The following is a 12,965-nucleotide window of genomic DNA, read 5'->3' on the forward strand; positions in this document are numbered from 1 at the left end:
TCTTGAGTTGCTTCCTGAAGGAAAGATGGTCCTGGGTCATCCGAAGGTGGATGGGGAGGGAGTTCCAGGTCTTGGCTGCCAGGTAGGGGAAGGATCTTCCTCCTGCGGTGGCTCTGCGGATGCGTGGAACGGCGGCGAGGGCGAGGTTGGTCGATCGTAGCTGGCGGGTGGGCGCGTAGAAGGTCAGGCGGTCTTGAGGCCCAGGTCGTGGAGAGCCCTGTGTGCATGGGTGAGGAGCCTGGACGTGATCCTCTTGCTGACGGGAAGCCAGTGCAGGTCTCTCAGGTGGCCGGAGATGTGGCTGTGTCGGGGGATGTCCAGGACGAGTCGTGCGGAGGCGTTCTGGATGCGTTGGAGTCTTTTCTGCAGTTTGGCTGTGGTTTCGGCGTAGAGGGTGTTCCCGTAGTCCAGATGGCTGGTGACGAGTGCCTGGGTGACGGTCTTCCTGGTCTCGGTGGGGATCCAACGGAAGATCTTACGGAGCGCACGCAGGGTGTTGAAGCATGATGAGGAGTTGCAGAAGTGATGTAGGGGACAACATTTTGCTCTGTGTCCCTATAATGTAGCTAAAGAGGACAGCCAATGGGAGTGAGCGCCATGCTGTGGCATGCAGAGAATACCCACAGGGAAGAAGGGGTGAAGAGGCTGCAGTGGTGCTAACAAGGACGAGTTGCATTGACACTTCAGTGAAGAAACCTGCTCCTTGGGGGTCGGTAGCACACAGTAGTGGCAGCTGAGAGTCAGAGAGCTGATAGCAAAGGGAATTTAGCCTGAGCCTGAATGATTGGACACCCTAGATTTTCCTTCACTCAAGATGTAGATGAGTGCCCGTTCAGAATGGGAGATTTCACTGGGAGTGCCCATCTCTGAAGACATATGGATCTTCTGTTGTGTACAGTCGAGGGCACTCTTGCCTAATTACAGGCTGCGGCTGATTCATTAAAAAAAATTGCACAAGCTCTACTGAACGGCAAAGTGGTTATGCAGAAGGGAGCTCTTGGATGAGGCACGCTCCGCTAGATGCTCAAACCTCTGTGCAAATATTTTGCATTTAGGATGGGACTGCCCAGCAGTTCGGAGATACTAGGAAAGTATTCTGGATACTATGGATGAGATGACGGGGCTAGGATTAGATCGCACACCACTCACTACCTTTTTTGATGTATGTCAAGAAAGTCCTGCCAGAGTTTTGCAAGTTAGTTAGGACTGGCTGAGGGACCCCTCATATTCCCAGAATCAGTTAGCGACTTATTGCGATCTGATGCTGGCCACCTCCCGCCCCAGGGACATCGGAGAACCATTTCGGGCATATATGCACCTGAGTTAATCGGCTGAAGATGCTGCAGATGAGATTGGAGGGGGGTGGTCCTAGACAACAATCTAAATATCAATTAATGTGAATCTTGATTTTTCACAGAACCATTAGTCAGATTAAAACTGTAAACAAAGAGGGGAGATATGATACTTGCATTATGTGTGCAGTAAACCCAACACAGCTATTTTTGATAAAAAACATATAACAAATAATCACATTTATATCACAATTTTATTTACATATCCATAAAGTGGTTACTGGGAAGGAAGGAAAAAAGGGAAAGGGTGCTCAAGTGAATTAGAGAAAAGAAAGGCTCAAGGCACAGAATTAAGGTGATTATGTACAACAAAGGGACAATTTAAAGTTGCACAGAAACAACAAGGCCTACCCATACAATACTATATACATTAATATACAAGGGAATAAATGGTATAGGCCTCGAAATAAAAGGGTGTAATCGTCGACATTTCGACCCTGGCGCAATACAGGAATTTCACGACCTCTGCAGCGGGTCTTCTTCAGGACAGGAATAGGAGGGGGGGTTTAGAGGACCACAAAATTAATGTGGAGGTGTATCACGCCAAATCGACTGGGCGGGCCACCTATGATCGGTGCGTCCTTTCAGGTCCAATTAGGAAGGAGTAATGTAAGTCAAAGGAATCTTTCCGGGTCTGGTTTACAGGACTTATAGAAGGTCATTTGCGGGGGAACCACTATGAGTAGAACCTGATTTGAAGTTGGTCAATTACATAAAGACATCACCGGCCCGGATTATTTCTGGCAAGGCGATATGCGCTTAGATTCGCGGTATGGTACCGTTAGTCGGCGTAACTGGGATCACACGTGATCCACAGTTTGAGGCAGAAAGAGGCTCAAATGTGTATGATTAGTTAGAAACCGGAACTCGTGGTATGTGTACTTGCTGATGCATCGCCGCTGTTACTGTTCTTTTTAGCGGATAAAAAGCATTAAAGTAAATGTAATGGAGCCGTGATCCAGAGTGTAATTGGGCGTGATCAGTGCATACAGGGGGCGAGGCCAGAGATGTGGGGTCCGGGCTAGAACAAAAAACAATATATTCTGCGGCGATTTGTTGACTTTCACTTTCAGGCAACTAAATAAAAAATGTAATGCGCACACATCAAATCTCTTCAGTCGTGGGGGCCTGTTTCACCACAGAGTTGCTGGTTTTCCACTTCTGGGTTGGGGGTCTCAATTCTGGGCTAAGTGTACGTCTCCATTTTTGTCTGGAGGGCCGAGCATGATCCCTTCGGTCCCAAAATGTATGTTCTGGCCGTCCAGTGGATATGTCCCCTTTCCTGTTGTGGCTCCTCTTGTTTTAGGAGGTGGGTAGTAGGCTAGGCCAAGGGGACCGTTGCCGTCACTAACCTGAGGGATAAGAGGTCTCCCTCAGTGGCCTGTCGGGTATCTTCCCTTCCGCTTTGCCCTCGTAGGTTCAAGATTGTGCATCTCCCTTCCACTGTCTACACCACACCACTTCTGGGTTTCAATGTCTCCAGCAGCCACTACGGTGACCAGTCCGATTTTATTGTGTGTGTGGGTTGTTAGTTTGTTACCTCAGGACTGCAGCACTACAAATTTAGGTCCTCTCCTCGCTTCTAGCTCTGAAGTAGGGCTGTCCCTAAAGTGGTTTCCATCCAAGCCGAGCCAGGACCCTAGCTTCAGGCTGGTTACGTAGAAATTCCCACATTCCTTCTACATGAGGGAAGGCGGCACCACACACCCACACTGTCTCTCACATAAGGTGGGCCACTGCTCCCAATCCCTCTGCCCCCACTTAACATCTGCCTCACCCAATAACTCGGGTCTCCTTCGCTCACATTGGGCCTCTGTTCCGCCATCATCTGTCCAGTGGCCTCAGCCAAGTCCCCAATCGGCCCCCTTGATTTGCTGCTACCACCAGGGCAAGCGTAGGCCAGGATATGGGACACCACACCACTTCGCACTGGCCTCCCATTGTCCAGTCGGTCTGCCTGGCTCCGGTCAGCTTTCTCAGGAACTGCACCCAATTGCCTCGTGGAGCCTTCCTCGGGGCCCGAAGCCCTGTGCTTCAGAAATAGTTTAGCTGCTTGCAAGAGAAAAGGAGAGGGGGTGGGGGAGCCACCATGGCCAGACCGGCAGCAACATTTGTGGCTTCTGTAGGTGTTTGGCCTGCACTCCGCAGCCAGCGCCCCTCCTCTACTCCCCGCGGCTCGTCACCGGAGCAAGTCTCCGGACAGTCGGGTCCTCCACCCGGGCTGGCGGTGCAATCACTGCCTTTCGCGGGACTGAGTTCCGTCCGTGCTCCACCCACTCTGACGATTTCCCAGGTAAGTTTCTTTTCAATGAAGAGGAGGCCTGCCCAAGGCTCGGGAGCACACGCCTCTGCCAAGCTTTGTCTCACTGCAGATCAGGACTGTGTCTCTCATGTCAGGCAGAGGCGGTCGGCCCCATTGAAGGGCACTTGTTTTTAGATTCGAGGTCAAATCTGGACCCTCCCAGTGCAAATTTTCCAAGTCACTTTGATAACTGCAGCCGTATGCTTAATCGGATTTACGGGGGGTTCTAGCAGCGGCTAACCGGAGCTTCGCTAAGCTACGGCTATCTTGGTCAATGGTTGTCCACGCTCCGACAGAATCTTTAATTGAGTACTGTGTTCCTCACTCTGGAATAACAACATTTTTGGAACGAAGCCCCACATGCTTATCTCTAAATCTCTGGACCCCAAGGCACCCAGTATATCATGTAACTCCATCCATTAAACAAGACGTCAGCGGTTGTTTTATTTAGTTGCATCGCCGTGAAATGGATCCCAAAAAAAAAAAAACGCTCGCAAGTGGTGCGCCCCCCACTGCGAGCATATGGTTTCAATTATCGTGCCTGTATCTGGGCACAATAATTGAAAACATATAGGCTTTGGTGCGCGTAACAGACACCAATAGGCGTTGGGCAGAGGTACGCGACTGCCTATGGCCTATTGCGTGTTCGGTTAAAAAACAACACTTTAAATTACATGATTCTTTGGCAATCATAGTATTGGGATGCATGCATGGGGTTTTTCTTTTTTCCTTAGTCAGGATGCAATAATATGTTAAGAGAAATTAAATGCGATGATTACGGGTGCACACCGGAAGACTAGCTAGTTTGAATTGCCCTTTAAAATAGAAGGGAAGATTAGTAGGAAGTAGTGCATTTCCCAGAAGAACGCTCCTGGAAGAGACACTCCTCTGGTGAGTTTTCTAGCAGTCAGTAATGCATTACCCAGGAGGAAGCTCCTGGGAGAGACACTTCTTCAGGGAGTGATTTAGCAGGTAGAAGTGTACTACTCAGGAGAAAACATCTGGAAACACATTCCTTCGGTGGTGCTCACAGGTATCCCGGTTAGATCTGGAGGGTTAGTATAGAAATAGTGAGATGGTACTAGGTAACAAGTGTGTGAAGTCTGACGGGATAAAGAGATGGTCATATATCTGATTGGTGCCGGCAGACGATTCCAGATTTAAGATATTTGGAAGGCGTCTTTAAAGAAGAGCTACCGAGGCATCAGTTGGAGAGTCTGGCAGTTAGGTAACGGGACAGAGAATTGATGGCGTTAATTAACTTTGCCCTGATCAAGGGCATTAGTTGCAAGTGGATATCCCTTCATGAATAAAGAGGATGACAGTACAGTAATGCGTATTCACGAGGGGTAAATCAAGAGAAGTGGCAGAGTCTGATATAAGCGAGGAAGAAAGACAGCAAGATTTTTTTTACATTTTTGGTATTTCAATACAAACCCCCTAAGTTGTTCTGGAGGTGGGGAAACATTATACCAGATAAAAACACAGGGAGTCAACATAAAACCTCCCAAGTCAAGCCTAACGATGAATAATAATTACCTATGAGTGAGACTGATAAATCGCCTTAGCAGGTAACAGATGAGTTTGAATTAGAATTGACATTTATATGGGCCCTTGGAGAACATCTGTGTCCATGAAATCCCTCAAATTCATAGAATAATAGTCACCCATCATAATAGAGGGCCTTCTTGATGCATTCCTCATAGATATTTACGATTCAGGAGTTTGAAACATGAATGGGGGACCACATCCTCGAGCACCGCAATTAGTAATTTATATTGACGATAATATTGTTACATGTATTGTGTCACACACAAATCCTCTTAGACACCCCCATAAATGCACCCACTTCAGATATAACCATAGAAAAAGTGTTACAAAGACGAGCGCTAAGTATGCTTGATGTTCATCACTTTGGCCTCACAGTGTTATATGTGAAGTCAGGTAACACTGAATAAGATCAATAGGTGTTCATTACTACGATAGGTTAGCGATATTCATAGAACACACATATATTAGTGAAGGAGACAGCTTCAAAATGGGTAAAAGACAGTAGGCAAACAAACAAGGGACTAGACATGGCGCTTCTATTACACATAGGAAACACACAAATCCATAGGAGAACCCTGGAAACCCCTCTGGAACACATGCTAAAAATGTTCCATTCAGACAAGAAAAGATAGAAAAGTACTGTACACAATGGTATGAAGGTACCAAGGACCACGCACAGCAATGGCCAAAGGAAGGGACATTTGACGAAGACATAATTGAACACATATTGACTTACATTCGCTCTAAGTAGAACAGAAAGAAAAGACAGAAAATAGAAGCCACCCGGTCATTATGGGGAGTATATTGTGATGCTTAAACAAATGTGAAACCAACAGCACCCAAAGAAGCGCAGTCCACAGAGAAGCCCTTCCTTATGGCCTTTACCTCATTCTGCCAGCTATAGGGTACTAAAATCCTGTTAGAGTTGAACCTAAAGAGGACAGACAAAAATAAAAGAGTGACGAGGCACATTCGGACCCCACCCCTACAACTCCTCGGGCCGATCCCGAACCAGACCGAAGAGACAGACTTGCAAATGAATTGCAGCACACCGTTAGACAGGCAGAACGCTCTAGAAATCCAGCTCCCTTTCAAGCACAATGGACTACGGGACATGTTATTCCTAGTCTGTGAGGCACTTCTGCAGAGACTTTGAAAAAGACAGCTGAGGAATGGGTTAAAGAAGAAGGATGGGAGAGGGACATAGAGATGCCACAATATCATGAACCCCCAAATGAGTTACAAGACATAAGGGGGCAGAGGAAGATGAGAAGTGGAACAAGGGTGCAAATGAACAGGACACTAACCAGAGACCATATGACTTCCGCCTGCGTTCTCGCAGGGGTGACTAATGGCTGTAAGAGACACCTCAGAAAAGTTGAAAAAGTCAGTCTTAAAAAAGAGTAGGTCAGATCTAATAGCCATAGAGGTAATAGAATATAAGGAAAGTAGTTACTATTGTCAACCCTTCTCAAATGAATTGGCAAAATGGACTAAAAGGGAGGAGAGGAAGTAATGGCCCGACAAGAGTCTTTCCAAACCATCGATTTAGCAACTGCCAAAGATTGTATATGGCAGGGACAGGGCAACCCAGATTGGAACTACCTATATGTAAGACTGCCTCGCGTCTGGTAGTAGTATGCTGTAGACAAACCAACTGAATTTATCCTTAGTATTAGACAAGATCGGAGGTTAGGCCAGAGACCAGCAAATCCTCAACTGATAACTCAGTCACTTCTTATTTTCAAGGGTGGACAACTACCCACATACGTACCATGGCCACAAATGGATAAAGAGAATTTAAAGAGGGCTCTAACCCCGCTGTCTGAGGGAGCGGGAAAACGGGTAGGATGCTTTGAGAAACACACTGCTGGTGTGAACCTCGCCTTGGCCGATATTAAAAACTTGCTAAGTTCTCTGGTGGGAGATGAAGTAAACACCATTTTATCAGGGCAGGATTCCCTCAAATAAAAATGATATCTACAGTTTGACAGGTTATCCTTCAGCAATATCCGCCAATATGTCTGGGATGCGATCTGAAGGACATACCCAGACAATGACATTGGAGCCCTTATGGCAGAGGGCATAAAACCGACTGAAGACATTATAATAATAATAATAATTTTGTATTTGTATAGCGCACATATCACCCGCAGGGGTGGTCTCAAAGCGCTTGCACGCATACCGCTGTGGAACCCATCCTGGCTTTCCCTGTGAAGTGCCCACTCCTGGGCACCCCCAAGGTGAAGCCAGGCATCCCAGCGCTGTTGGGGCCATTGTGGAGATTAAGCAAGCTATTGCCCAGAGTTGCAGAGTGGGACCCATGATTAGAGTAGGCACCGAGGCGAGAATTAGCGAGTCCGCGGACACTGAACCGAAGATCCTGCCGTGTCGGGAATTGAACCCTGGTCCCGGGCCTGACCTCTGCTTCAGGGTCTGCCGCTTCTAACCAGTGAGCCATTACACAATTAATTACCAGAATGAATGAACAATCGGTATAGGAAGTAGGATGTAAGTGGGAAAATACTGGAGGGAATGAAATACTTTTTTATAATGTATTGAAGCGGGCCTGCCCCTAATATGCAAGCAAGCCTAGATGGAGTAGTGGGAATAGAGGCTAAACAGTGGCCAAAACACAAGCCTCTATAATAAATTACTACAATCGAAAAAAAGAAAAAGACAGAACAGGCAGAGAGGGCCACAGCTAAATTGTTGCTACAGAAACTGAAAAAAACAACTACAGAAGGGGCACTGTAGCAGCACCACAAATGGCTGTCACAACATCAGTGCAAGTGCAGGCACCAGAAGGGCCGTTAGTATGTAACATGAGAATCCCTCATGCTACCAGGAATCGAAGACTCAAAAAAAGTCGTTGACAATAGTCAAAAAAGGTTTAGTCAAAAAGCGACTAAGGGCACGCTCGCCGGATCTGCCCTGGTTGGCGCGGAAAAAGAAATAACTGACAGTGCGCAGGGGCGGTTTTTAAGTAGACACTGCGACGTCATCCCGGCGACCACGACGGGAGCAGAGTCGACCGACACCACCTACCGATGCGCAGGGGTACTGCTACGAAACATTCTCAGGATGATATCTGACGCCTGGGGGTAATTCTAAAGGTAAGGAATCTATAACTACAGTCTCTTTCATATAAGTAACACAGGGACCTCCACAGGTCCCACAGGTTTTGTGGACCGCACAACAGGGGCAAAAGCCACAGAAAATGCCCCAGGATGTCAAAAATATTATAGGAGGACCCTCACATGTCCAGATAGGAGAAGTAACGGTACGAGGCGGTAATCCCTTTTCTGTTCAACCCTAAATGTCCAGAAGGACCTTAACCAACAGCTATACACAATGAGAGAGCCCACAGACAACCATTATCTGTCCAATACTATCAGTAACCCACAGATCAGATGAGGAACTCAGTGTGATGGTAGCCATAGAAGGTTGGCAATATAGTTTTTTATAATAGATACGGGGGCCACTAAATCTTATATAAAGAAAGGAACACAACAGCTTTCTCACAAGTCAATGGACACAAACAGCTTTTCTGGGGCTGTCAGGAGGATTCCTTTTACTAAATCAGCGAGAATGGCAATCAGAGAAATGTAAATTGAAGGACCATTGTTATATTCCCCAGAGGCACTCAGCAATATTTTTGGAAGAGATCGGATGAGTATGTTGAATATGACCATCTCTTTTTGGAAGATCGGGCGAAGGGGCGTTACACACCTGGTATCACACCAGGTAGGATGCTTTCGCTCATATCTCATGAGGACTTAGGACATCAGTCAGAGCAATTCCTGTGGATACAGAGGCCTTTATGCGTGGCATATATGTTTTGATAGCGCATACATCAACATTATTGGGGAAGACAGCGCAGATACTAAAAGAATTGTTGTTTACACCGGAGAGACCTGTGGATCCCACGGAAGAACCTGATAAGTTGTTAGAGACAATGGCCTTGAAATAAAGCCATTCTATGTATTATTCATAGAATTTAACAGGAGACAAGCAACATGGGCATCAGTAATATTTACAGATCCAGAGGACCAAATTGAGAAACATACCAGATAAAGTAATGTTTGATAATAGCTCATCAGTTGAGACAGTGGTATTTCAAAATGATTTTCCATTCAAGTACAGTTGCAATACAGGACAATGCCAAAACACGCACAAGACAGTACAATGAGAGAAAAGGATTTGGCAAAGGTACTAGAGTGTCTGTGGACAAAAGAACCACACAATGTGGGACTGATTAAAGGAGCTGAACCTGTAGAAATAACACTGAAACCCAGGGCAATACTGCCCGGGGTACATCAGTATCCCCTATCCAAAAAGCAGAAGAACGCATCTTTCCCACAATACAGGCCTTACTTGAGCAGAGAGTAATACGTGAGAGAACATCACCCTGTAATACACCGATTTATCCAATAAAAAAGGCTGGGGGGGACTTGGAGGATGATTCAAAATGTCCACCCCCTGAATGATATAGTAATCCCAGAATTCCTGGTGGTACCAGACCCATTAGTCATACTGACAAACATTCCTACGGATGCTACCTACTTTTTAATGACTGATTGGAAAAATGCATTTTTCAGCATTCCACTGCACACAGATAGTCAGTATATAACAGGGTTTACTTACAGTCAAACTCAGTATTGCTATAGAAGACTCCCAGAAGTCTATTGTGAGTCCCCGAGTATATTTAATAGGACTGAAAAAAAGGATTTAGCAAATGTAAAATGTAAAAGCACCCTTCTACAGTATGAGGACGACTTTCTGGTGTGTAGCCCCACTGAAGACATATGCAGGGAGGATAGTACTGGTCTCCTTTGCATGCTTGCCGAAAAAGAATACAAAGTGGACAAAGACAAATTATAATATATGCAGACAGACGTTCAATATTTCGGACAGATAATATCCAATGATGGGAGGAGGGTGACACCAGACAGCATCCCAAACATGCCCAAGCCCACCACCACAAACCAAATGCAACAGTTCCTAGGACTCTGCAATTGAGACAGTGGTTGTTTGATTATGCCACCCTGGCTGTACCACTTTTAACCACTCTAAAAGAGTCTCATGCCAATGGAAACAAAATAAACTGGACTGATGAAAAAGAGAGCATTTCTGGAGCTGAAGAACGCAATCACAAATGTTCCAGTGTTAGGTACGCCTGTCTACAACAAACCATTCTACCTTTTTAGGTCGAGCTAGAGTTCGTAGCTCAACAACTATTGTTGCCCATCTTTTGGGAATCTGAGACAGCATTCGGCCACGCGCTTCTGGTTTTCTCAGATTTGTCCGTGTGAGCACGCTTTTGCTGCTGGCTGCTTGCTGTGTGGGCGCGGTTTCGCTTTCAGTTATGTCTTTCGCAAGATGTGTAGTGCTGGGTGCTGGCGTTCTGCTGTTTGGAGCGCGCTCGTGTAAACATCTGAAATAGTTAGTTTGTTTAAACATATTAACATGAAATGCTTACAACACGTGCAGTACTCACCGGGCTCGCACCATCTGGAACACGGCAGGCTTCTCATAGGAGCCCCGCAGAGCACTCTAGCTCCTCTGCCAGGCCAGCAGGAAGCAGGGCTCTCCCCTTAGGCATGGGAGCCCCGCAGTCTCCCCACTGGTCTTCACCCGGGCCCCCTCCTGGGACCCGGGACTTCAGCTGCAGCTCTTCGCGTTTGCGCCGGGTCTCGCTCATCAAAATAAAACTTAGCAGTGGCATTAGCGCGCATGCGCAGGCAGCCCCCGCCCTCCCACTCCTCAGAGCCCGGATACAGAAGGCAGCCAGGTCTGTACTGTCTCCTTCTGGCACACAGGAGTGATTTGCAGGTTGCTTGGAAGTAACTGGGTAAGGCGCTTGTTTTTCTTTGACTTTCCCATTTGACAGATGAAAGTATGCTGCAACAGAGGTAAAACCACGTTAATCTCCAGACCACTGAAGTTGATACTGGGCAGCGAACGTGAGCATCTTGTACAGCTCGGCGCCTGAGTAGTTGTGAAGCTCGGTGACACGTTGTGTGAAAGGCGTTGCATCTCTGTGCAGGCACTTGCTGATTGTGGTAGTGTGTTGTCTTTTTTTTTTAGTCAATCTAGGACCGTTTCCGTTAGAAGTTTTAATTGTCATTGTTTAATATATTTTTATTGTGTTTCAATGGCCTATTTCACTATTATCTTATTTGGTTTTCCGAAAGTGATCGTTGATCTGCCAATGTAAGTATCCTCTACAGTTATACTCTCTTGCAGCGCAACTTTGAGCGTGTGACCCCACTATTACAAGGGCGGTTTTCCTATAGTATTCCCTATTTCCGTGCCATATACCTGTGTTCGCTTTACACCGTGCCTTAGATGCGTTGCGCTCTCTATGCTCTCCCAGGGGCCCTGTCCGCCTCCTGTGTATACGGTGCCTGGCACTGCTGCCGGGCTCTCCAGTTACAGGGAGCTGTGCCCCAATCAGTGCCTAGGGGAGTCCCAGGTGGCCCCAACGAGGTCAGGGTGGTCTGAAGCGGCCAAAAGATGTCATGGCCCCCAGGGGCCGCAGGTAACAGGTCAGCAACTTCACTTGCCGTGACCCCCTACTTTCACCTTTCTAGCAGCACCAAGCCCCGGTTCTGCCGTGGCTGTCCCTCACCTTCCATGAGGTGCAGCTCTCGTCTGTCCGCCCTTAGCTTTATTCGGCCCTATGTTCTCGCAGCCCCCCTCCTGCCCTCGGTCACTAGCCTGTTCACAGCCCCTCCTCTACTCTCACCTTTCCTCGAAATCTCCCCCCTCTGCCGACCTTCACATCCACTGATGCGCCCTCTCCTACGTGCAGCGCCCCAGCTGCCTCCTCAGGCCTCTGTGTCCCTTCCCCGCCTCCACGCCTCCCCTCTCTTCAGAGAGGGTGTTGCACACCCCAGATCCACGTTCAAACTTATTTTTTACCATCGCCCATATTCGAGTTACTCCTTATTCACCGCCTTCCCACCCTTTATCCACTCACCCGCCATTCACCTCTTTCCAGCCCATTCACCGCCCTCCTGCCCATTCACCGCCGTCCTGCCAAGTCACCGGTCTCCTGCCCATTCACCCCTATCCTGCCCAACACTCCTCTCCTGCCCAACACCCCTCTCCTGCCCAACACCCCTCTCCTGCCCAACACCCCTCTCCTGCCCATTCACCCCTCTCCAGCCCAGTCACCCCTCTCCAGCCCAGTCACCCCTCTCCAGCCCAGTCACCCCTCTCCAGCCCAGTCACCCCTCTCCAGCCCAGTCACCCCTCTCCAGCCCAGTCACCCCCCTCCAGCCCAGTCACCCCCCTCCAGCCCAGTCACCCCTCTCCAGCACTCACTCTATCCATCTATTGCATCACCACAGCATCAATCAGCCCCACCACCGCATCACTCAGGGGCACCACAACATCACTATGCGCTACCACAGCCTCACTGAACGCCACAGCATTACTCGTAGCCACCACATCTCTCAGTGCCAGCACAGCATCAATCTGTGCAACCATTCAACAACAACTGGTTCAAAAATGTTCTCTCAATGTTTCAAGGTTTATTACAAATGTCACAAAAAGATGTTATTTTACTTCTGTTCTTGGATTTTCGTCACAATAAAATACAAGGAACTTAATCTTCACAAAAGTTATTTACAAAAGCTATTGCCATTATAAATTAAAATAACTTTTATTTAAGTATTAATGATTAAAAAAATTAAAAGCCATTGTTATTTGTAATATCAGTACATCTAAGTCATGTAAATACAACACATATT

The 12,965-nt window shown here is 47.4% G+C and overlaps 1 protein-coding gene across 2 annotated transcripts in view; it reads right to left on the reverse strand.

Moving 5' to 3' along the window:
• Positions 1-12,965, reverse strand: part of RIC1 (RIC1 partner of RAB6A GEF complex) — a 979,735-nt gene that overhangs the window by 590,548 nt on the left and 376,222 nt on the right. The gene's annotated exons all lie outside the window — the stretch shown is intronic.

This window comes from Lissotriton vulgaris, chromosome 3_1 (genome assembly GCF_964263255.1).
Source record: "Lissotriton vulgaris chromosome 3_1, aLisVul1.2, whole genome shotgun sequence".
In the NCBI taxonomy this organism is placed as follows: domain Eukaryota; kingdom Metazoa; phylum Chordata; class Amphibia; order Caudata; family Salamandridae; genus Lissotriton; species Lissotriton vulgaris.